The 27138-nt window shown below is 27.7% G+C and overlaps 1 long non-coding RNA gene across 2 annotated transcripts in view; it reads left to right on the top strand.

Moving 5' to 3' along the window:
* LOC127182629 (uncharacterized) overlaps positions 1-27138 on the top strand; it is a 100932-nt gene that overhangs the window by 67340 nt on the left and 6454 nt on the right. The window contains exons 4-5 of one of the 2 annotated variants that reach the window (XR_007829931.1): positions 2387-2426; positions 20308-20537. This is a non-coding gene — a long non-coding RNA (uncharacterized LOC127182629). Of the gene's footprint in view, positions 1-2386; positions 2427-20090; positions 20208-20307; positions 20538-27138 lie in introns of those variants that run through there. The other variant, XR_007829932.1, reaches the window with a different exon arrangement.

Genomic DNA, 27138 nt, shown 5'->3' with positions numbered 1-27138 from the left:
CCAGTCCATCAGTTCACATCTTGAGAAGACAAAAGATGAAACAAATCCATCAAGATGTTTTTAAAATCCGTAAATGATGTGATTGGCCAGTGCAGAAGAGTCTAATAAACAATGTTTGTTTTTACATGAGATTTAGTGATGAATGTTTGAATCTGAAATTCATACACTCCCTGGTGTTTTCTAACAAGCTTGGTGGTTTAACGTTTAAAAATGAAGAAATTATAAATTGTCGGATTTAATTTTACAGTAATGTTAAGGAAGCGTTACGTTTTGTTTTTATTTAGTAATTTTCTTAGTTTTATTTGTTTTTATTTACTTAATTGTTATTTTTGTTGTAGTAGTACTATTATTATTATATTATTATTATTATTATTATTATTATTATTATTATAGTAGTAGAAGTACTAATAATAGCATATTTTTTATATATATATTTTTTTTTTTTCTTTTTTTATTATTATTTTTTTCTCTCATATGCAATATATATATATATATATATATATATTTTTTTTTTTTGCATTTGAGAGAAAAAAATAATAAAAAAAGAAAATATATATATATATGTATAAATGATTTTTTTTTTTCTGAGAGGGAGAGAGAGAGAGAGAGAGAGATCAGATGCAAAACCAGCTGAAAGCCATCTCGGTCAAAAATGAGACAATGATACTGAGTGAATGCTCCTGACACATAATATACGTCTATCAAATACTTGTACTTCAAACTTGCTAAATTCCAGCCTCAGCCCAATCAGAAGCACCAGTACTTACATAGAAACCTATGCAAAGTATCCAGAAAGAAATGATAATTTTAAAGGAAAACGTCAGATGGATTTAGACGCTTTTGCATCTGAACCAAAAATATAAATGCAACACTTTTGTTTTAACCCCCATTTTTCATGAGCTGATCTCAAAGATCTAAGACTTTTTCTATGTACACAAAAGGCCTATTTCTCTCAAATATTGTTCACAAATCTGTCTAAATTTGTGTTAGTGAGCACTTCTCCTTTGCCGAGACAATCCATCCACCTCGCAGGTGTGGCATATCAAGATGCTGATTAGACAGCATGATTATTGCACAGGCGTGCCTTAGGCTGCCCACAATAAAAGGCCACTCTAAAATCTGCAGTTTTATCACACAGCACAATGCCACAGATGTTGCAAGTTTTGAGGGGGCGTGCAATTGGCATGCTGACTGCAGGAATGTCCACCAGAGCTGTTGCCCGTGAATTGAATGTTCATTTCTCTACCAAAAGGCGTTTCAGAGAATTTGGCAGTACATCCAACCGGCCTCACAACTGCAGACCATGTGTAACCACACCAGCCCAGGACCTCCACATCCAGCATATTCACCTCCAAGATCGTCTGAGACCAGCCACCCGGACAGCTGCTGCAACAATCGGTTTACATAACCAAAGAATTTCTGCACAAACTGTCAAAAAACCGTTTCAGGGAAGCTCATCTGCATGCTCGTCGTCCTCATCAGGGTCTCGACCTGACTGCAGTTCGTGTGGGCAGACGCTCACATTCGATGGCGTCTGGCACTTTGGAGAGGTGTTCTCTTCACGGATGAATCCCGGTTTTCACTGTACAGGGCAGATGGCAGACAGCGTGTATGGTGTCGTGTGGGTGAGCGGTTTGCTGATGTCAACTTTGTGGATCGAGTGCAGATTATGTCGCAGCATGATAATGCACGGCCCCATGGTGCGAGGATCTGTACACAATTCCTGGAAGCTGAAAACATCCCAGTTCTTGCATGGCCAGCATACTCACTGGACATGTCACCCATCGAGCATATTTGGGATGCTCTGGATCGGTGTATACGACAGCGTGTTCCAGTTCCTGCCAATATCCAGCAACTTCGCACAGCCATTGAAGAGGAGTGGACCAACATTCCACAGGCCACAATCAACAACCTGATCAACGAAGGAGATGTGTTGCACTGCATGAGGCAAATGGTGGTCACACCAGATACTGACTGGTTTTCGGACCCCCCCCAATACAGTAAAACTGCACATTTTAGAGTGGCCTTTTACTGTGTCCAGCCTAAGACACACCTGTGCAATAATCATGCTGTCTAATCAGCATCTTGATATACCACACCTGTGAGGTGGATGGAGAAGTGCTCACTAACACAAATTTAGACAGATTTGTGAGCAATGTTTGAGAGAAATAGGCCTTTTGTGTACATAGAAAAGTCGTAGATCTTTGAGTTCAGCTCATGAAAAATGGGGGCAAAAACAAAGTGTTGCATTTATAATTTTGGTCAGTGTAATAAATGCATTTAAATAATATAAGATATACATTTTTTGCTAAATCATCAAATCTAATTACATTTTTGTGTGTGTGTGTGTGTAAATTAACTAATTTTTTTTTTCTGTCATTTGCAGGTTGGTTGCAACGCCAAAGCTAACGGATCGCTGCTTTCAGGTACTATGAATCTCATTAGTGTTTCATATATACAGCCATCCACTGCTGATCTCTGATGTCCAGCGAGGGCTTGAAAGCACCATGCAGCGTAATTAGCCATGCTTAATAACGAGACTCATTGGGGACCCCATATTTAACTTCCAAAACTTCAAAGTTGTCCTCGTTTAGCTCTTCAGACTCCAGTGTGTCATATTTACGCTTAACCGAGTGAAAACGGGGTTTGGAATTATTAGATAGACATCAGATGGGGCTTTATTTATTTATGTGGGCCTAGATTTTCGTCACTTGCTCAGAAATGTTTTAAAGTAGTTTATGCTTGTGCTTGCGCAAAAAACTTCACCTAATGGTGCTTTGAGTAATATCTGACGTTTAAAGCGAGCGCGTCCAGATGGCCATGAAATATAGATTATATCAGCGTCTCTGAAGGGATTTCCATGTTCAGAGAATGCGAGCGTTCGCCCTGCATCTGCGAACGCTTGTCTCTGCTTACAGTGTCTGAGATCGATCACGCTAACAAACTAGCCTGCGGGTTATAAATGAACGTGCGAGGGGAACATGTTCGTCTAATCCTGATAATCGTCATGCGGGAGTAATAACAAATCTTTCTTCGTTTCGTTTCATTTACTTTCATTATACACCAGGATTGTGAACTTGTGAATCATGGGTTTCACCAGCGTTACTGTGTTGCATCATCGCATTGAGTTGTGTAATACGATTTGATATATTAATCAAATATTAACCACAAAATTGTTTTGAATTTGTTTTTTTATAAATATAAAAGCTGTTTGTTGAGTATCATATTTGACACATTTATGGCTCATGTAGTCTGATATAGTGAGAATATGAAAGAAAAACAGCTCAGCTTTCTCAAAATATGAGAGAGTGGTGATAAAATTCTGTTGCTTGTAATGTAAACCAATGAGATCTTTATAACAGTAGATTAAATATCAGTGACTGCTCTATATGTCCAATAATATGTCTTCGTAAGATGAGAGTGAAATGATCCAGACATATAATGCAATGCAATCCAATTATGATTGAGAGATGAACAAACAAACGTTCCTCAGAAGATCCTGATGATCAGATTTGAGACTAAGAAATGATTCATGGAGAATCAAGTAAAGCCAAGCTGCTTCAGTTCAGTGAGTGTTCATCTGCAAATATGACTGCAGTTATTCTGACGTTTGCTTGAGAAAAATCAGTCAAGATTTGAAAAATTGTGAAATATTTTTACAATTTAAAATAACTGTTTTCTATGTGAATATCTGTTAAATGTAATTTATTTCTATGATCAAAGCTGAATTTTTAGCATCATTACTTTAGTCTTCAGTGTCACATGATCCTTCAGAAATCATTCTAATATTAGGGTTCGTACAAAGTGCTTGAAGTACTTGAATTGGACTTTTTGAAATGTAAGGCCTGGAAAACCCTTGAAAATATTAATATTCCTGAAGAGGCACTTAAAAAAAGTGCTTGAATTATTGAAATACAATGTATCTAAGAAATAATTTAATTTTGTCAATAAGCACATATTTATTTACGCAAAGTTCACAAAGTTCAAAGTTCGCTTATTTAATCAGGCTAAGCCAGTAGTGGTACTGACAGTGTCGTGTAAACATGACTGAAGACGCGAAAAGAGAAACAGATGAACCGAATCAATTGAGTCACTTATGCTGGAACCCCTCCAGTTGATTCAAACTCATGACTCGATCATTCATTTCAAGCGATTCACTAACAAAAACCAGATCAAATTAACAGAGCCATTCATTTTGGAATTTCAACATCGATTTTAAAAAGCACATAGTGATGATTGAAACTGAGCTTTCGAAACTCCGAATCAGTTAAACCATTCAGTCGCAAAATGATTCACTGTTTCAAAGCGCTCCAATCAGATTGAAATCATGATTCAAATCAGGACTTCAAATCACGTATCACAAATAATTTAATTAGAACTGAATGGGTTTGTGAATCATTTCGCAAATTGAATGATTCAAATCAAATGATTTGCGATACGCAATGTGAAGTTCTGATCTAAATCAAATGATTCACGAAATGTGAAATTCCGATCTAAGTCAAATGATTCGCGTGTCATGCTGTGCGGATTTTGAATCATTTGACTTAGATTGGAACTTTGCGTTTCGTGAATCATTTAATTTAGATCCAAACGGGTTTGTGAACCATTTTGTGAATTGAATGATTCAAATCAAACAATTCGCAATACATGTTTTGAAGTCCCGATCTGAATCAGATGATTCACGAAAAGCAAAGTTCCCATCTAAGTCAAATAATTTGCGTGTCGCTCTCACTCACACTCAGTCCTGATCTGAAATGATACGGTTCTTCAGAGCGAGGATCATGAATCATTTGATTTAGATTGGAACTTTGCATTTCGCGAATCATTTCATTTAGATTGGGACATCAAATTGTGTATCACAAATAATTTGGTTTAGATCCAAATGGGTTTGTGAATCATTTCATGAATCATTTTGAGAAATGAATGATTCAAATCGAATTATTTGCGATACGCGATTTGAAGTCCTGATCAGAATCAAATGATTCGCAAAATGCAAAGTTCTGATTTAAGTCAAATGATTTGCGTGTCACGCTCCGAGTCCTGATCTGAAATGATACGGTTCTTCAGTGCATGGATCATGAATCATTTAGATCAGAACTTTAGAGCAAAGATCACAAATCTTTTAATTCAGTTCATGACTTCGATGCGGGTTCGCGAATCATTTGTTTCAGATCAGGATTTCAGAGCGATTTCGCAAATCTTTTCTTTTTTCAGATTTATTTTTTTAACAGTAGAAAATATTAAACCATTAGGGCAGTGCGGTTATAAAAACAAAACAAAGACAACAGAAAGCAAATACAAATACAAAATTAAATAGATTTTTTATTAGTATATTTTTATTTATTTATTTCTCTTTTTTTTAGAATTTGAAATAGAAGACATTAAAACAAAAAAAAAGTTACAAATTAAAAAACTCCTTAAAAATGAAAAAAGTACTGCTTGAAAAGGCCTTGAAAGTCTTGGAATTTGCTGCTCAAGAAACATTTCTGATTATTATAATGCTGAAAACAGTAGTTCTGCCCAATGTTTTTGTTGAAACTGTCATATAGTTTATTTTTCAGGATATACAGATGAATAGAAAGTTCAAAAGAACAGCATTTATTTGAAATTTATTGAAACTTCTTTTGATGAATTTAAAGCATCCTTGATGCATCAAAGTATTAATTTCTTTACTTGCTGATCCCAAACTTTGAACAGTAGTGACTATATTTCATTGCATTTGTTAAAACGAACAGTATTCGTGTTAGAACTGTGATGCGTGTACATAGTCAAGCATGCGTATTTCTCAGAGCTCCCCAGGTTTGTATTTAGTTTTCTCCTGCCGAGGAGAGATTCTGTGAGTTTCTCCTGAAACGAATGTAAATGCGAGTCCTCTGCTAACTTTGAAGAGCGGCGCTATTCTTAGCACGCCGAGGCAAACGAGGACAGCGAGCGCGTCCGTGTTTCTGTTCACATGATGAAAGGAGAGTCTCTCCTCAGACTAATGATTTGAGTCACGACTCGTGTGTTTGTAAGGAGGTCAGGCTCGCTCTCCACCAAACCACTGATTTTCATTTATTGTCGCTCCGCATTACTTCGTTACGAAGGCTGCGGATGACGCATTTATGGGACCGACGGAACAGAAGGGCTTTTGTGAGAGCGCCGTGTTTGTTTCTTTGTTTGGAGATGATGTTTCTGAAGGCTTTTACACTTACAACAATATTTAGTGTGATGGTCCGTGTGTGTGGGTTTTATTATTTCCTTTGATTTTTAATCAAGGTTCATTGTAAGTCACAAGATCGTTTTAAAGCAAATTCCCTTTAATGAACATGAAAATAACAATTCATGTTGTGAAATTCATCAGTTATGAAAGAAAATCAATTTCAGCTGTAAGCACATAAACCAAGTTTATTTTATTGAAAAATAAACCATATTTTGTCTGTTTTTAAATATTAACTTACTGTTGTATGACATAATTCCTATAAAGTTATGTATTTCCTATATATTTATCTATGAAAATGCAATGTTATAATAAAAAGAATCCCAAATTGTTTATTAATCTTCTTCCAAAAATGCAAAACATAACAGATTCATCTGAATAAAATGAAGTAAACATTGTAGTTATTTCTACACTACTTTATAAAATGCACATTGTTTAAAAGCAGGAAAAATAACAAAAAATAACAATGTTAATGATGTAAAATTCATCAATTATGAAACTAATTTAGTTCAATTTTATTGAAAAATAAACCTAACATTAGGCCATATTGTGTCTGTTTTTGTATATTAATTTCTTGTGTTGTTGAATGACATACTTTCTGTAAAATTAATTTTCAGGATGGATTTTAGAGGAAAAATGCATTAATTATCTTGCAGAAATGCAAATATATATTTCTAGTAAAAATCGATTTTAGAGGAAAAATGCTGGAAAATTTTGCAGTAAAAAAATAATAATAATATTAATATTAATAGTTAATTTTGTAAAATTTGTCAGTTACAAAAACAAATTCAATCTAATTTCTTGTATTGTTGTATGACATACTTTCTAAAAAATGTATTCAGTTAATAATTATCATAATTTGTGGATTTTAGAGGAAAAATGCAATGCCAAGTAGTTTATTAATAATCTTGCAGAAATGCAAAACAATCAAATGTGAAAATATAATTTATTATCTGTTTTTTCCAGCTCAATGTCTTTCTGAGTGAAATGTAAGACTGTTTCGAAGCAGTTTTACAATAATAAATAGGAAAATAACAGCATTATTGTTGTAAAATGTAACAATTATATAACATAATTAATCTACAGAAAGTAAAAGTGTCATTAATAAAAAATTAACTTAGTTCATTTTTATTGAACGTAAACCAAATAACAGGCCAAATCATGTCTGTTTTCAGCTATTAACTTACTGTTGTATGACTTTTGTTTTTTTAAATATATATTTATAGACACTATCAATTTTAGAGAAAAAAAAATGCAGGAAAATGTAACAATAAAAAAAAAAGAAAAAAAACAGGAAAATAACAGCATTCTTTTTTGTTTGCTAAAATGTATCAGTTACGAAACAAAATCAATTCTGCTGTAAATCATCAGTCATGTCATTACTGTAAACTAATTTAGTTCATTTTTATTGAAAGTAAACCAAATAACAGGCCATATTTCAGCTATTAACTTACTGTTGTATGACATTTATTATAAAAATATGCATTTCTAGAAATTATCTTCTATCGATTTTAGAGGAAAAATGCAGGAACAATTAAGTAAAACGAACTAAAAATTTAACTTAAGACAGGAAAATAACAGTATTAATATTGCTAATTTTAATTAAAAAATAAACCTAATATCATGCCATATTTTTGATATTAATTTCTTGTACTGTTGTATGATATACTACTTATAAAATTAATTTTCAGGTAGTATCAATTATATTAATCTATGGATTTTAGAGGAAAAAATGCAATGCCATAATAAACACAATTAATAAACAAGTAATTTATTAATAATCTTGCAGAAATGCAAAACATAATCAAATGTGAAAATATAATTTATCATCTGTTTGATTCCAGCTTAATGTCTTTGAGTGAAATGGAAAAAATATTTCAAAGCAGTTTTACAATAATAAATAGGAAAATAACAGCGTTAATGTTGTAAAAGTTAACAATTATGAAATTAATTTTTGCTGTAATTTTTGATCTACAGAAAGCAATAGTGTCACTAATGAAAATTAATTTAGTTCATTTTTATTGAAAGTAACAGAATAACAGGCCAAATCATGTCTGTGTTCGGCTATTAACTTACTGTTGTATGACTTTTATTTATATATACACTACCGTTCAAAAGTTTGGGGTCAGTACATTTTTATTGTTTTTTTTTTTTTTTTTTTTTTTTTAAGAAATTAATACTTTTATTCACCAAGGATGTATTAAGTTAATAATTAAAAGTTTATTAAAAGTTAATAATAAATAATTTACATTGTTATAAAATATTTATATTTTGAATAAACACTGTACTTTTTAAACTTGTTATTCATGAAAGAATCCTGAAAAAAAAAAATCACAGGTTCCAAAAAATATTTGGCAGCACAACTGTTGATGATATCCAACATTGATCATTCTAATAATAAATCTGCATATTAGAATGATTTCTGAAGGATCATGTGACACTTAAGACTGGAGTAACAGCTGATAAAAATTCAGCTTTTCATCACAGGAATAAATTCTATTTTAAAGTATGTTAAAATAAAAAACATTATTTTATATTGTAAAAACATTTTGCAATATTACTGTTTTTTTTCTATATTTTTAATCAAATAAATGCAGCCTTGATGAGCATAAGAGACTTCTTTAAAGACTATTACAAGTCTTACTGACCCCAAACTTTTGAATGGTAGTGTATATAGAATCGATAGTTTCTAGAAAATATATATATATATATATATATATATTTCTAGAATCTATCGATTTTAGAGGAAAAATGCATGAAAATTTAACGATAAAAACTGGAAAATAACAGCATTAATTTTGTAAAATTGATCAGTTGCGAAACAAATCAATTTTGCTGTAAATCATCTCTACAGAAAACAATCGTGTCATTACTGTAAACTAATTTAGTTCATTTTTATTAAAAGATAAACCTAATATCAGGCCATGCTGTGTCTGTTTTTGGATATTAATTTCTTGTATTGTTGTATGCCATACTTTCACACAAAAAAAATAATAATAATAATTTAGGTATTAATTATATTCATCTGTGGATTTTAAAAGAAAAATGCAAAAGCATAATAAACACAATCCCAAGTAGTTTATTAATTATCTTGCAGAAATTAGTAAAATGTAAGATTGTTTCAAAGCAGTTTTACAATAATAAATAGGAAAATAACAGTGTTAATGTTGTAAAATTGAATGAATATGAAACACAATTAATTTTAGCTGTAAAGCAGATCTATAAAAAGCAATTGTGTCTTTACTGTAAATTAATCCAATGTTTCTGAAAGTAAGCCAAATAACAGGCCACATCGAATCTCATATTGTTGTATAACAAAAGAACATTTCACAAAACATTATTTCAGGTAGTAATTGTATTCATACATGCTATATATTTATTAATTACTTAATCAATTTTGAAAATCTGATTTATTATCCGTCTGTTTCAGTCAAAGTGAAATGCAACGCACGTCATATTTATTTCCATAGTGCTTAATACAATATAGATTGCTGCTAAGCAGGAAAAAAGTCATTTTAATGTAGTTGTTTTTAGTGAAAAATAAACCAATGTCAGGCCATATCATATCTGAAATGTCTGTTTATTAAGTTCTTGTATTGTTGTATGACATACTAATAAGCTATTATATTATATTCATCTGTGAATTTAGAGGAAGTAAGAGGTTTATTAGTTCTGTTGCAGAAATGCATAATCTAAATCAACTTTGTTTGATTTCTACGTGTCGGTTTCCAGCGTAATATCTGTGTGTGTGAAGTGTGTGTTTGCCGTCAAACGCTCGGCTTTGTTTTTGACATCTGATCTTTCGACCTGGAGGCTTTTGGAGATCTAAATAACACAGCTGTGTGTTTCTGAGCTGCTTTAATAACTATAAACCTTGAAGGTGAAAAGAAATACTGTGTTTGTTTTGTTGCTGTAAATAGTTTGTGTTTAACACTTTCACCTTTAACTGCTGGAAATCATTCTCTTCTTACGTGGATCTTATGAGGACTGAAACACACAGTGAATATTCAGTTTTATTCTACATATAGTTATACAGAAACTATGGAGAGTGTGTTTCTACCTGTGAAACAGTTTATCAATATGGCCTATATATATATATATATATATATATATAGTCAACTATAATAACCTTGATGCCATAATGTATATATTTACAGTGGTTCTTTACAAATATACTTCACAATTTAAATATTTTATCATGATAGACTGTGTAAAAAATCAGAGATCATTATTCAGATTTTGAGTTTGATATTATTAATTTGAATTAAATTTAGTTTTCACTTTAAATTAGTTTAAAGTTTTCCTAATTTTGTTGTTTGGTTTTGTCATTATTATTTGTTTATTTATTTATTTATTTAGCATGGTTAAATAACTTTGATTCATTTTTGCTTAATTAGTTCTGTCATTTTTATTCATGCTTTGAATTAAATATTAATTTAAATTAAATTTAGTTTTCACTTTTTAATTTGAAAGTTTTCCTAATTTTTGTTGTTTTGTCATTGTTATTGTTGTTGTTGTTCTTCTTCTTATTATTGTTGTTGTTGTTGTTGTTGTTGTTATTGTTATTATTATTATTATTATTATTATTATTTATTAATTAATTAAACAATTGTATGGTTAAATTGGTTTTATTCATTTTTACTTTATTAGTTTTAGTTTTAACTTAAAAATTAAACTAAATTAAAAATGAGACTTGCTTATTGTCATTTTTGTTCATATTTTGAATTAAAAATTAATTTGAATTAAATTTTGTTTTCACTTTAATTTTAAAGTTTTCCTAATTGTGTTTTTTGGTTTTGTCATTATTATTATTATTATTATTATTTTTATTTATTTATTTATTTATTACAGTTAAATAGCGTTTATTTATTCTTACTTTATTGTATTTAGTTTTACTTATTTTAGTGCTTGCAACTAAATTAAAAGGACAAATGAGACCTTTGCAACTGCCTCAGTGAAATAAGTTGTATTTATTTTGTATTTATTGTTTTTTTTTGAACAATTAACATTTATTTTATTTAAAGTAACAATATATATATATATATATATATATATATTAAAGTTAACTATAATAACCCTGATGCCATGATTGTATATTTACAGTTGTTTACAAGTGACTCAAAAATGACTCAAAAATAAATCATTAAATAAATGTTGAAATATTTAAATAAATTGTTAAATGCACAATTTAATTATTGAAAGCATAAATGAATGTATAAATATTATTTATTAATACATTGTATTTGTTTAATTATGCATTTATTTATTTAAATGTTTATGTATTTAAATTTATGTATTTAAATAAAAATTGAAAGGTGACGCCCACTATTGTTGAGTAACGTGCTGACAGCCGTAAACCTCAAAATGAAATGTGGAGGCAATAAATAAATATTCAAATAAATAAATGCATAAATAAATAAATAAACATTTGTTTATGCTTTCAATAATTAAACTTTGCATTTAACAATTAATTTATATATTTGAACGTTTATTTAATGATGTAATTTTGAGTAATTTGGCCCTACATATACTTTAAATAATTGATCTTGATAAGCAAAAAGTGTCCTGACTTTAAAAGCATTATTTATTGATTTATTTTATCGATGCATTCATTGCATTTGAAATCTACTGGCACAAAGGCCTTTTGGTTTACAGTAAGTGATGCTTCCTCTGAATTGAAGATGTAAAAACATTCTTAGAAGCCATTTGCAAGTAAAAACTTGAATCAGCGTACATACAGAATAGTATGATGGTTCTGTCAAATATTGAGCGCTGATCCAGTATTTAAGGAGTATGTATTTTCGTGCTGTGTCAGTGGGTCTGTTGTGCGTTTGTACTCGTGCTTTGATCGCATGTTCCAGCAGCGCACAAATGGCTCTTTGTCAATAAGAAGAGCGGCCCCTCGGAGTCTTATCTGAGAGCCAAACAACCTCACAAACCCACCCAGAGACCCTCAGGTTAAACGTTCAGATTCCTATAATACATGTCACAACATTGAGCAATCGTGGCCTCACGTAGCCTTCACCTTAACATGCCTCCAGATACGAGGGCTACACACCATCATGTTTATTATACCAGAATGTCATGTGCGGTTATTTTAGTGTCATTAAGATACTGTTCAAGTTAATGTTTTCAATTAGAGTTCAATTTTTCATTTCTTTTACATTAGTTCAAGTTTTAGTCATTTTATAAGTGTAATAGCGTTTTTTATGATTTTATTTTTAATAATAACCCTGATGTCATAATGTGTATTCACATAGTATTAAATTATATTATTATAGTTTTAATTCATATTTTTAATTAGATTGCGTTTTGATATTTTCCGTTTTTTTCTTTTAGAATTTTTTTTTAGTAATTTTGTTGTGTGCTTTTGTCATTTTCTAAATATTTTTGTTTATTCGTGTTTACTCTATTTGTTTTAGTTATTTTAGTACTGAAAATTGAGGTAAATAAAAAAATATATTTTCAGTTAACATTTATTTTATTTATTTTTGTTGTTGTTGTTTTTAAATTTCAGTTGAATTTAAAAAAAAAAACATTTTTATTAATTTTTATTAATTTTTTTATATGTCTAAATATAGTTTTTTTAATTCATTTTTACTTTGTTTTAGTTGTTTTAGTACTGAAAATTGAGGTAAATGAAAAAGGGTAAATTTCTTTTATTATTATTATTTTCAATTAACATTTATTTTATTTATTTTTGTTGTTGTTTTTAAATTTCAGTTGATTTTTTTTTGTAATTTTGTTGTGTGCTTTTTTTTCATTTTTATTCTTTTTTTTAATGTTTAAATATAGTTTATTATTCATTTTTACTCTATTTTAGTTTTAGTTATTTTAGTACTGAAATTAAATGTGTTTTTTTTTTCTTTATTTCATTATTTTCAGTTAACATCTATTTGATTTCAAGTAATTTTATACTATTATAGTTTTTTATTCATATTTTGAGTTAGGTTTTATTTTGATATTATCTTTTTTATTTATTTTTTATTTTTTTGTTTTTTGGTTTGTTTTGTTTTTTAATTTCAGTTAAAGTTTGTAATTTTTATTCATTTTTACTCTTATTTCTTTTCATTATTTTAGTACTGAAAATTAAAGTAAATGAAATTGAGGCCTTGGCAGCTACTTAAAATTAAATAATATTTTTATTTTATTTTATTTTATTTTATTTTATTTTATTTTATTTTATTTTATTTTATTTTATTTTATTTTATTTAGTTATCATTTATTTTATTTCAAATAAATAATATTTGTATACTATTATAGTTTTTTATTCATATTTTGAATTAGATTTTATTTTTTATATTTTCTTTCTTTCTTTTTTTGATTTCAGTTAAAGTTTTAGTCATTTTTATTCATTTTTTAATATGTTTAAATATAGTTTTTTATTCATTTTTACTTTATTTGTTTTTTTATTTTTGTACTGAATTAAATACTATATATATATATATATATATATATATATATATATATATTATATGAATATTATATGAATATTTTATATATGAAGTTTATATATAAAATATTACAGTATACATACAATATATATGTAATTGTTTTGCCCCCCTATTATATTTTACATTAATATACTTTTATAGTTTTTATTAATGTTTTGAGTTAGTTTTTTGTTTTCTATAATTATATATTCATATAATTTATAAACATATAATTAAATATTTAATTTATAATTATAAATTTCTACTTTTTTCATTCTAGTTTTATTTTTTTGGGTTATTTTAACACTTAAAGTGAAACTAAACAAAAAATAAAAAAGTTGCCTTAGCAGCTAGCTACATAAAATGTGTAATTTTTAAAAATATTTTATATTTACTTTCAGTTATTTTATTTTAAAGTGCATTTCGAATAACAAAAATGTTTAAATAAAATATTTTTTAAGTTTTCTGAATGTCATGAGAAAATTGCTCCAATGCAAAAACTTAATTTTCTTTATTATAAATATTAAATATATTTATATTTTTTTTGTTGAAATGAAATATAAACTCTTACCTGACTGGTTTTGTGAGATGCACCTTTAAATAATTTATGCTTTTAATATATTTTTTTATATATATTATATTAAATATATATATTTTAAAAAATATATTAAAAGCATAAATTTTATTTTTGTCATTTGAAAAGAATTGATGTTTAAATATTAGACTATAATTTTACCCTTTCAGATTCAGACACATATCAGTTGTTTTGTTGAAAAATCCTTGACAGATATGAAGTGTTCGTGGACCAAAACACAATGTCAGCCTGTGGTCAGCAGATAAAGTCGTGGTCATGTGTCCATCACTAGTTGAGAAGCGTCTGTATCTGTGTCTGTGTCTTAACGCTGATCTGAAAGCAGAGAACAGTCTGTTCTAGTGTCAGATCAAAGGCAAACATCATATACATTAACCATTCAATGTAAGGAACACACAGTTAGTCATGACAGCGGTTAACCTTTACCGTGTTTAAAGACGCTTCCTTGTGCTGATGGGACACATTTCTCCAAATATGACCTCGACTCGGGACACGGAGCTGTTTTCTCTGTGGGTCGCGGCGGGTCACAAACAAAACTGAGCAAATTTGCTGTGAGTGCAGGTTCACTGGTTAAAACACACAAACGGGTTAAATTGATCCGTTTCTGTTATGGACATTTGTGCAAGAGTTAATGGAAACACTTGCTTTGTTTTACCAGAAACACTAGTTGATGCACCAAACAACATGCTTTTGGGAATAACATGAGATTGATTTTTAATTTTTAATTGATTTTTGATTTATTTGTTGTAGTTTTAGTTATTTTAGGACTTACAATTTAACTAGATGAAATAAAATAACGTATTTTTCTTTTTGTTTTTCATTTAATTTCAAGTAACAATATTATTTTAGGACAACTTTGATCAAAAGTTTTGATTCACTTCAAATGTTTAATACTGTATGTGTATGTGTATATATAAGGTTTTAGTAATTTTGTTGTGTGTTTTTGTTATTTTATTATTAGTATTATGTAATGTGCCTATTTAAGTTTTTAATTGATTTTTAATTTATTTTAGTTTTAGTTATTTTAGCACTTAAAATTTAAGTAGCTTCTTTTTCAGTTAATGTTCATTTTATTTCAAGTAACAAAATGATTATATATATATACACACATACAGTTATGGTTTTTATTAATATTTAGATATTTTTTATATTCTCTGTTCTTTTTTAATTTTAGCTAAAATTTTAAATTTGTTTTTGTTATTTTGCCCATTCAAGTTTTTAATTGATTTTAAATGTATTTGTTTTAGTTTTAGTTATTTTAGTACTTAAAATTTAACTAGCAGAAATAATTTTGTGTTTTTGTTAATTTTAATATTTTAATATTATTATTATTATTATTATTATTTAATGTGCCTATTTAAGTTTTTAATTGATTTTATATATATTTATATATATATATATATATATATATATATATAATTATGTTTTTAGAAAAAAAAGAACATAAAAATGTCAAATGTCAAAATATTTTACTAATTTTTTGTTTTTGCTATTATTATTTTTATTATTGATATTATTATTATTATTATTATTTAATGTGCCTATTCAAGTTTTTAATTGATTTTTAACTTATTTGTTTTAGTTTTAGTGATTTTAGTACTTAAAATTTACGTAGCTGAAGTAAAATAACATTTTATTTCAAGTAACAAAATGATTATATTTATATATATATATATATATATACACACACACACACACAATTATGGTTTGTATTAATATTTTGATATGTTTTTATATTCTCTTTAATTTTAGCTAAACATTTTACTAATTTTGTGTTTTTGATATTTTGCTATTATTATTATTATTATTATTATTATTGTTATTATTAATGTGCGTATTTAATTTTTTAATTTATTTTTAATTGATTTGTTTGTTATTGTAGTACTTAAAATTTAACTTGCTGAAATAATTTTGTTGTGTTTTTGTTATTTTATTACTACTATTATTACTATTATTATTATTATTATTTAATTTGCTTATGTAAGTTTTCAATTGATTTTTAATTGATTTTTTATTTTAGTTATTTTAGTACTAACTTGATTTTATTTCTTTTTTCAGTTAATGTTCATTTTATTTCAAGTAACAAAATTGTGTGTGTGTGTGTATACACATTTTTGTTCTTTTTGTCAATTTAATTTCAGCTAAAGTTTTAGTAATTTTTGTTTTTTTTTTTTATTTTATTATTATTATTTAATGTGCCTGTTTAAGTTAATTTAATTTATATGATTTAGTTTTAGTTATTTTAGTATAATGTAACTAGCTGAAATAAAATAACTTACCTTTTTTCTTTTTTCAGTTAATGTTCATTTTATTTCATGTAACACAATTATTATATATATCCATCTATATCTATATCTATGTCTATGTATATCTATATTTTTTTCCATTGTTCTAAAATATTATATACGGTTATTTATATAGCATGCGCACACACCGTTTTCATATCTGAGTGTTTGTCAGAATATATTTATGGCTCTGTTGTGTGTTTTGCAGCAGGTCTGAGCGACAGCACGCGTGAACATAAAGATATGATGTTTTTGCGTTTGGCTGTTAAAGAATAACCCAATGTGTATTTTCCATATAATCATCAGTCACGTATGTTCCTGAGCGATTCCTGTCCTCGTTTGTCCTCGTAGATGTAGTTAACAGTGCTGAACCAGTCAATCGTGACCTTAACCTGGGTAATGAGGCCAGCGTTATTGACTACAGGACAAAAGCTACGCTTACTGTGATATCGTGTCAAAGATTCATGACGTGCTGTAGAGCCGTTACTATTAAACGTGATATTTTACATACATACAATAAGAAATATTCTCATTTGAAGCTTTAGTGTGAATACATGAGACTGGATTTATAATATCAGTCATTATATCAGCTATTGGGCATAACATAGAATAAAGTGTGTTACAAAAGGTATTTATTACTGCATGTAATGTAGTGCACAAGGTTATAATAGTTAAGAAAATATTATCCTTACAAAAAATCTTTATCCTTATAAAAAAATAAAAAAAAAACTGAACTTAATTTTTTTATTTTATTTTATTCTAATTTAGTTTTTTTTTCCTTTAGTAATTTCAGTACTTAAACTTATTTCATTTCGTTATAAGGCAGCCTTTCTATTTTTCATTTAAAGTTTTATCTGTAATATTTACAGACAATTTTATTTCAACTTTATTGTCAGTTAACAATATTTTTTTTTATTTATTTTAGTGTTGTTTGTATTATAGTGTTTATTAATTGTATTAATATTTTGAGCTTTTATTTTTTTTCAGCTTTTGTTTTAATTTTGATGTATTTTAAATTGTATTTTTTATATTATTTTATTAACATTATTATTGTAGTTATGATAAACAGTTTAAAACTATTTAGGTTTAATTTAATTTAATGTAACTTTTTGTTTTATTTGCAGTTAGTAATCTTACTGCTAAACATTTATTTTAGTGAATTGCCTAGGAAACATATCAAATTTTCATGTAATATTATTATTTATTTGTTTATTTATTTTTTTTATTTTATTTTTTTCCAGTTTAAGTTTTTATTTCCAGTTAGTAATGTTTTGTCTAATATTTATATTTTGGTTTTCCATCTAATATTTATAGATTATTTTATTTCAACTTTATTGTCAGTTAACAAAATGTATTTTATTTATTTTAGTGTTACTTGTATTATAGTTTTTATTAATTGTATTAATAATTTGCTTTTATCTTTATTTTCTGCTTCTGTTTTAATTTTTAGTTTTAATTATATTATTTTTATTATTATTATTGTAGCTATGATAAACTATTTAGGTTTAATTTTATTTTACTTTTTATTCATTCATTCAGTTTTAGTTTTTTATTTATTTTCAGTTAGTAATGTTCTGTCAAATATTTATATTTTGCTTTATTTCAGCTTATTTTATTTTTGTTTAGTAAGAGTTTAACATTATTGCTAAGGCAACATTTCTGTTTTCATCAAAATTAAGTTTAACTATTTTATTTATTTATTTATTTTTTTCAGCGTTGTTTCACTTAGCAAATAAATATATTTATCTTAATATTTTTATATACTATTGCAATTTTTTTTAATTACAACTGTTTTAAAATTAGCTTTTTTTCTTTATATTATTAATTTTAATTAATATTAATATTAATTTATTTTAATTTGTTTATTTTTCTTTCTTGTTTATTAGCTTAATTTGTTTTAAATATTACTGTTTATTTATTTATTTATATATTTATTTATTTATTTTTATTTATTTATTTATTTATTTGGTTTTCGTTTTAATTTATTTCCAGTTAGTAAAGTTCTGTCAAATATTTATATTTTGTTTATTTCAGCATTATTTCAGTTAACAAATACATTTATTTATCTTAATATTTTTATATACTATTGCAATTTTTTTTAATTACAACTGTTTTAAAATTTGCTTTTTTTCTTTATATTATTAATTTTAATTAATATTAATTTATTTTAATTTGTTTATTTTTCTTTCTTGTTTATTAGCTTAATTTGTTTTAAATATTACTGTCTATTTATTTATTTATATATTTATTTATTTTTATTTATTTATTTATTTATTCGGTTTTCGTTTTAATTTATTTCCAGTTAGTAAAGTTCTGTCAAATATTTATATTTTGTTTATTTCAGCATTATTTCAGTTAACAAATACATTTATTTATCTTAATATTTTTATATACTATTGCAAATTTTTTTAATAACTGTTTTATGTTCTGTTGAATATTTATATATATATATATATATATATATATATGTTTTTTTATTTCAGCTTTTTTTTCTTGTTAGTAAGAGTTTAACATTATTGCTAAGGCAACATTTCTAATTTTCGTCAAGATTGCGTTTTTCCATCTAATATTTATATTTTATTTATTATTTATTATTTCAGTTAACAAATAAATGTGTTTGTTTTAATATTTTTAATATACTACTAATATTTAATATTTTTAATGAGTTTTTTTGTTTTCAGTTTTAATTTGTTTATTTTTCTTTCTTTTTATTAGCTTAATTTGTTTTTAAATATTACTATTTAGTTGTGTGTGTTTTTTTTTTTTTGCTTGTTTTTTTTTTGTTAGTAATATTTTGTCTAATATTTATATTTTGTTTTATTTTATTTCAGCTATTTTAGTTAGTGAGTTTCAAATTTTTCTCATTTTCATCAAAATTAAGTTTTTCCATCTAATTTACAATTTATTTATTTCAGCTGTATTTCAGTTAACAATTTTTTAAAAAATATTTTATATACTTTTATAGTTTTTTTTAAATATTACAGCTGTTTTTTTCTTTATATTGTCAGTTTTATTTTTAATTTCAGTGCATTTTTGATTTTGTTTTTTATTTAATTTGTATTTTATTTATTTCCAACGAGTAATTTATATCTAATATTTCTATTTCATTGTATCTCAGCGTTATTTCAAATTAAACTATTTTTTAATAATTCTATTTAACATCAACATCCTGCCACTCACATACTAATAGAAACTCACATGTACAATCACTGTATAATCTGTCTAAAGTAGTGTTTATTATAATCCTAATAGGTGTCACGTATTGTGATGTTTTAAGGAGTGTAATGTGAAGAAAGTGATCTTAAGACGAGCCGCGGTTGTTTCATTGCCATGGGAACGACTAAAATGATTATGAGCCGCTTTGCCTCTTTCTGAGCTTCAAACGCAGAATTCGACACTGCAGCAACTCAATATTTCATAGAGATTTTATAAGAAAACCATTGTGATGTCTTTATTCACATTTAGCAGCTGTGTTAGTTACGACAGGATATTAGAAGAGAGAGAGCGTGAGTGAACTGTTGCTTTAAGAGCACAAACAGCATCAGCGTTGTTGTTGTTTTCTGGTGTCTTTCTCCGTTCAGCTGGCAAAAACGCACGCGATTCACCTCAAAGCGAGGTTCATTCCAGCGCTCGGCTGAATATTGCGCCACACGCAGGAGAAGAGGCGAAGCCGAGCTTCCTCAAACATCAGAATTAATGTACGGACAGAGAGGACACGGGAAAGCAGGCAGCGCTGGGAATACGAATCCCCAACAAATGAAAGTATAGATGATGTATGCTTGTGCTGTTTGTGTCCAGATCTGCTCTGATCCAGGTCTGTTCTCCGGCACGGCGTCCTCAGATGAACTCGCACAGCCTGTCAGACGGAGGAGGAGGAGGAGGAGGAGGAGGAGGAGGAAATGCGATGGACGGCACACTGCTGCTGCTTATCTGAGCCAACACAGAGACGCAGAGAATCCCTGCTGACACTCAGAAACTGAGAGAGAGACTGAGGCCAATCTGTGTCTGATACAGTACAGATCAAACAGGTAAACAACTCACTCTCTGTGTGCATTTTATAAATCAAGGATGCATTGATTATAAATGTCAGTAAAGACCTTTATAATATCAAATAAATGCGGTTCTTTTGAACTTAATATTCATCTGTGAATCTATGACCGTTTTCACAAACATATTGGGCAGCACAAGTGTTTTCAACATTGATCATAATCAGAAATGTTTGTTGAGCAGCAAATCAGCATATTAGAATGATTGTGATTCTGAAGACTGGAGTAATGATGCTGAAAATTCTGGTTTGATCACAGAAATAAATTATATTTTAACAGATATTCACATAGAAAACAGCTGTTTTAAATGAGAATAATATTTCACTATTTTTACTGCATTGTCGATCAAATAAATACAGGAAATCTGTAGGATTTGAAGGATCATGTGACTCTGAAGACTGGAGTAATGATGCTGAAAATTCAGGTTTGATCACAGAAATAAATTATATTTTAAGAGATAATCACAGAAAACAGCTGTTTTAAATTAGAATAATATTTTACTGCATTTTTAAACGCATAAACGCAGGAAATCAGCATATTAGAATGATTTCTGATGGATCATGTGACACTAAAGATTGGAGAAATTATGCTGAAAATTCAGCTGCGCATCACAGAAATAAATTACAGTTTAACAAGTAATCACATAGAAAATAGCTGTTTTAAATGAGAATAATATTTCACTATTTTTACTGTATTGTCGATCAAATAAATACAGGAAATCAGCATGTTAGAATAATTTTTGAAGGATCATGTGACTCTGAAGACTGGAGTAAGACTGGAGATGCTGAAAATTCAGCTGCGCATCACAGAAATAAATTACAGTTTAACACATATTCACATAGAAAACAGCTGTTTTAAATTGTAAAAATATTTCACTATTTTACTGTCATTTTGATCAAATAAATCTGATGAGCAGAAGACACTTTTCCAAAACATCATTTTAAAAAAATCTTACCGACCCCAAACTTTTGAACTGAAAATTCAGCTGTGATCACAGAAATAAATTACAGTTTATATATTATTTTAAAATGACATTTTACACATTATTTATATATGATGTATTCACATAGAAAACTATTTTTAATTGCAAAATAAAAAAAAATACATTTATATAATTAATAAGATTTTGTTGTTGTTGTTGTTGTTTTTAGACGTTTTTGAATACAAATAAAGTAAACCTAAGGAATAATGAACTTTTGAACTTTCTATTCATCTGTGATTCCTGAAAAATAAAATGTATTATTTTCCAAGAAAATCAGCATATTAGAATGATTTCTGAAGGATCATGTGACACTGACAACTGGAGTAATGATGCTGAAAATTCAGCTTTGATCACAGCAATAAATTACAGTTTATATATTATTTTAAAATTGTATTTTATACATAATTTATATATTATGTGTTCACATAAAAAAAACTATTTTAAATTGTAAAATAAAAAATACATTTATATTTTTAATAAGACAAAAAAAGAAATGAAATAAATGAATACCTTTTTAAATACAAATAAATTAAACCTAATGAGTAATGATGCTGAATGGAATTCAGATTTGATCACAGCAATCAATTACATTTTAACAGATATAAGAAACAGACATAGAAAACAGCTGATTTAAATTGTAAAAATATTTCACAATTTTATTTAAACATAAATAGTTAATAATAAACTTTTTTAAAAATAACCCTAAAAACTAGTGCTGTCAAACAATTAATCACAATTAATTGCATCCAAAATAAGTGTTAGTTCACGTGTGTGTGTATTGTGTATGTGTATAATGTATATAAACAGTATATATTTTTTAAATATTAAAATATTTACATGTGTGTATATTTATATTAATATAATTGATGCTATAAATATTTTTAATATATAAACATGACATTTTTCTTGCATGTGTGTAATAATTTCTTTGTGTATGTAATAAATATACACAGCACACACACATATATTATGTAAACAAAAATGTTTATGGATTCGATTAATCACAAATAATCATAATTAATTGTTCAACAGCACTACTAAAAACAAAAGAAAATGAAAAAAAAAATCAAACTAACTAAAACATTAAAATGAAAACAGAAAATATTACATTCAATATTAACCATTGTTTTTCATACACTAAAAGCAGAAGGTCATTCATCAGATGAATCACAGCTGTTCTGTCATACAGGTTTGGACTGAAATCGTGGAAATCGAGTAACTGATGACGCTATTTTTGGGTCTGTTTTGCAATAATGCAGGTTGTATCTCATTTTCAGACGGATCTGTCTATAGATGAATGTTTCCCCTCTTTCCCCTCTCCGAAAGCGTAACCTCAGACTCTATAGCGCTGGCCCCTCATATATTTCCCACTGAGCATCTGTTTTCCATTACTGCCCGTAGATTCACTCCATCACATATTAAACACTAAAGCATCTTCTCCTCCGAGTTCAGCTGTGACTGACAGACCGAGTCTGAATAAAATCGCCAGCAGGTCATTACACCAAAAATAAGCACACTGGTTCAACCGGCTTCTGCTGGGAATCGCGTTACCTTAACCTACAGTTCACCACTGGCTTTCACATCTTTCACAGCAAATGTGTTTTTTTTTGTGTGTGTGTTTTTAGCACTATTTTTAAATAGTTGGTTCTGGGTCGGTAAGATTTTTTTAAACAATGTTTTGGGAAAAAAGTCTCTTCTGCTCACCAAGGCTGCATTTATTTGATCAAAAATACAGTAAAAATTGTAAAATATTTTTAGAATTTAAAACAGCTGTATGAATTTCTGTATGAATATCTGTTAAAATGTAATTTACTTCTGTGATCAAAGCTGAATTTTCAGCATCATCACAGTCTTCAATGTCACATGATCCTTCATAAATCATTCTAATATGCTGAATTTTGTGGAAAATGATACATTTGATTTTTCAGGATTCACAGATGAATAGAAAGTTTAAAAAAAGCGTGTTTATTTGAAATCTTTGAAATATTAAATCATTACTGTTCAAAAGTTTTTTTTTACTGTTCATTACTGTTCAGAATTTTTTTTTTAAATAATGTTTTGGGGAAAAAAAGTCTTACAAAAAATTTGAAATATTTTTTAAATATTTAAATATTTAATATATTTAAAAAATATTTAAAATAGCTCTTTTCTATGTGAATATCTGTTAAAATGTCATTTATTTCTGTGATCAAAGCTGAATTTTTAGCATCATTACTCCATTAGAAGAGGGTTTCGTTTGCTCTATTTTTTAAAAGTTGTTTTTTAATTCACATTCTCAAGATGTTAAGATTTTCAAACTTTAATTTTAAATCACCACAGTTCAAACGTTTGGGCTTTATAAGATTTTTTAACAATGTTTTGGGGAAAAAAGTGTCTTCTGATTAGCAAGGCTGCATTTATTTGATCAAAAATACAGTAAAAATTGTGAAATATTTTTACAATTTAAAACAGCTGTTTTCTATGTGAATATCTGTTAAACTGTAATTAATTTTTGTGATCAAAGCTGAATTTTCAGCATCATTACTCCAGTCTTCAGTGTGACATAATCCTTCAGAAATCATTTTAATTTGCTGACTTTAGTGGAAAATGATACATTTTATTTTTCAGGATTCACAGATGAATAGAAAGTTCAAAAGAAGCGTGTTTATTTGAAATCTTTCAAATCTTACATCATTACTGTTCAGAAGTTTTGGTCAGAATTTTTTTTAGTGATGTTCTGGAAAAAAGTCTTTCACAGTAAAAACTGTGAAATATTTTTACAATTTAAATTAGCTCTTTTTTGTGTGAATATCTGTCAAAATGTAATTTATTTTTGTGATCAAACCTGAATTTTCAGCATCATTACTCTATTAGAAGAAAGCTTAATTTGCTCTATTTTTAAATAGTTGTTTTTTGTTCACATTCTCAAGATGTTATGATTTTCAAACTTGTAATCTCAAATCACCACAGTTCAAACGTTTGGGCTCAATAAGATTTTTTAACAATGTTTTGGGGAAAAAAGTGTCTTCTGATCACCAAGGCTGCATTTATTTGATCAAAAATACAGTAAAAACTGTGAACTATTTTTAGAATATAAAACAGCTGTTTTCTACATGAATATCTGTTAAAATGTAATTTATTTCTGCGATCAAAGCTGAATTTTCAGCATCATTACTCCAGTCTTCAGTCTCACATGATCTTTCAGAAATCATTCTAATATGCTGATTTGCTGCTCAACAAACATTTATGATTATTAGCAATGTTGAAAACAGTTGTGCTCCACAGTATTTTTGTGGAAACCATCATACTTTCTATTTTTCAGGATTTTACATCTTTAGACGTCCAGCACCATCATTAGAAGAGAGTTTCATTTGCTCTATCTTTAAATAGTTGGGTTTTTTTGTTTTGTTTTGTTTTGTTTACGTTCTCAAGATGTTATGATTTTCAAATTTTAATCTCAAATCACCACAGTTCAAAAGTTTTGGGTCGGTATGATTTTTTTTAACAATGTTTTTTTGGGGGAGGAGGGTGTCTTCTGCTCATTTATTTGATCAAAACTACAGTAAAAATTGTGAAATATTTTTACAATTTAAAACAGCTGTTTTCTATGTGAATATCTGTTAAACTGTAATTAATTTTTGTGATCAAAGCTGAATTTTCAGCATCATTACTCCAGTCTTCAGTGTCACATGATCCTTCAGAAATCATTCTAATTTGCTGAGTTGAGTGGAAAATGATACATTTGATTTTTCGGAATTCAAAGATGAATAGAAAGTTTAAAAGAAGCGCGTTCATTTGAAATCGTTTGTAACATGAATGTCTTGACTGTCACTTTGAATGCATCTTTGAAGAATAAAAGTCCTGAATGAACTGTATATCAGATTCTACATGCAGATTAATCTAATGATTTAGCTTTCACAGGATTTATTCGTTGCTTGCGAATCTTAAACAAGAGCAGGGATTTGAGTGCGAAACGTGAATGTGTTTTGTGTTTTGTGTTTTGTGTTGTGGGTTGCGAACTGCAGTCAAGTTTTGCCAAGTTCAAACCTCAGCAGTGAATTTTAATTACACCGTTTGCAGTCATTTTAATCCACTCTCAAACAGCCTCTTATTTACAGCGCTATTAAAGCTATTATTAGTCTTAATGCAAGACAGCAGAACAACGCTTTCGACTGACCAGCGGTTCAGGGGGCGTAAAGCCATTGCACCGGGATATTTTTATGGATTCAGAAATGAACGCATGAAGAAAACTCGGGTAAATTAGGCGTCTGTGTTTCCAGAGCGTAAGCTAACCAGGTTCTTTAGATGTTTGCGTAATTGCCCGGCGTTTGGTTGCGTAAGGAGACGGAGGCTGAAAGACACGCCGGCTTTAATTAGGAGAAGAAAAAGAACAAAGGAAACATTGAGGTGTTATTGTTGAGGCTCAGAGCGAGCTGCTAATTCCTAGAACTGATTGTTCCTCCACTTCTAGATCCCGGGCAAAGCTACATGTACATGCATTTAATGTTTCACGGCTGTTTTTGTGTCGGCAGAAATGATGAGGCTCTTTGTGCATGTGGAAGTGATTGAGCGCCGCCGATGATGTGATGATGCAGCGCTTCTGAATGCGCGATGCACAAACCGGCTTCAATTAAACGGGCTCCTCGTGGAAATATTTCAACCGCCGTATCCAAACGGATTCATTTGGCTTTATACCGTGGCTGCTTGACACATTCCTTGCACTTTTTGCTGGTAGCGGTTCAACGTTCTTGCAATAACTCCTCTTACTTCAATTGCATATGCAAATAACATTCAAAAGCACTTGACGGTCTCTTTTATTCGAATGTTATATCTGTAAATTATAAAGCAAAAAAAAAAAAAAAAAAAAAAAAAAATTTTTTTTGCGCCGTAATGATACAAATCATATATATATATATGTATATGTATATTTTTTTAAAACATTTCAATAAAATAAAGAATGAAATAAGATAAAAAATCAAACCAAATTTTTTTAAATTATTTAAATGTAAATTATTATATAATATAAATTAATATATACCCTAATATGTATGGAGGGCCAAATTACTCAAAATGAAATAATTAAATAAATGTTGAAATACATAAATAAAACGTTAAATGCATAATTTAATTATTGAAAGCATTAATACATGTATAAAATATTTATTTATTTATTTATTTATTAACTAATTAATTAAATTTATTTATTTATTTAAATGTTTATTTATGCATTTATTTATTTATGTAATTTATTTATTTGTGCATTTATTTATTTATAAATAAATAAATATTTATTTAATATTAATGTAAATCATTTATAAATAAAAAAAATAAAAATTAATAATTATATAAATAAAATTATTATAAATAAAAATAAAAATTGAAAGGTGATGCCTGCTATTGTTGAGTGATGTGCTGACAACCATAAACCTCAAAATTAAATGCGGAGGCAATAAATAAATATTTAAATAAATAAATGCATTAATTATTTAGTTAATAAATAAACAAATAAACTTTTATACATTTTGCTTTCAATAATACAATTATGCATTTAACAATTGATTTATATATTTCAACATTTATTTAATGATTTAATTTTGAGTAATTTGGCCCTCCATACCCCCA

The sequence above is a fragment of the Labeo rohita genome, chromosome 20 (genome assembly GCF_022985175.1).
Source record: "Labeo rohita strain BAU-BD-2019 chromosome 20, IGBB_LRoh.1.0, whole genome shotgun sequence".
NCBI classification, from domain to species: domain Eukaryota; kingdom Metazoa; phylum Chordata; class Actinopteri; order Cypriniformes; family Cyprinidae; genus Labeo; species Labeo rohita.
This window is presented reverse-complemented; position numbering and strand designations above follow the sequence as displayed.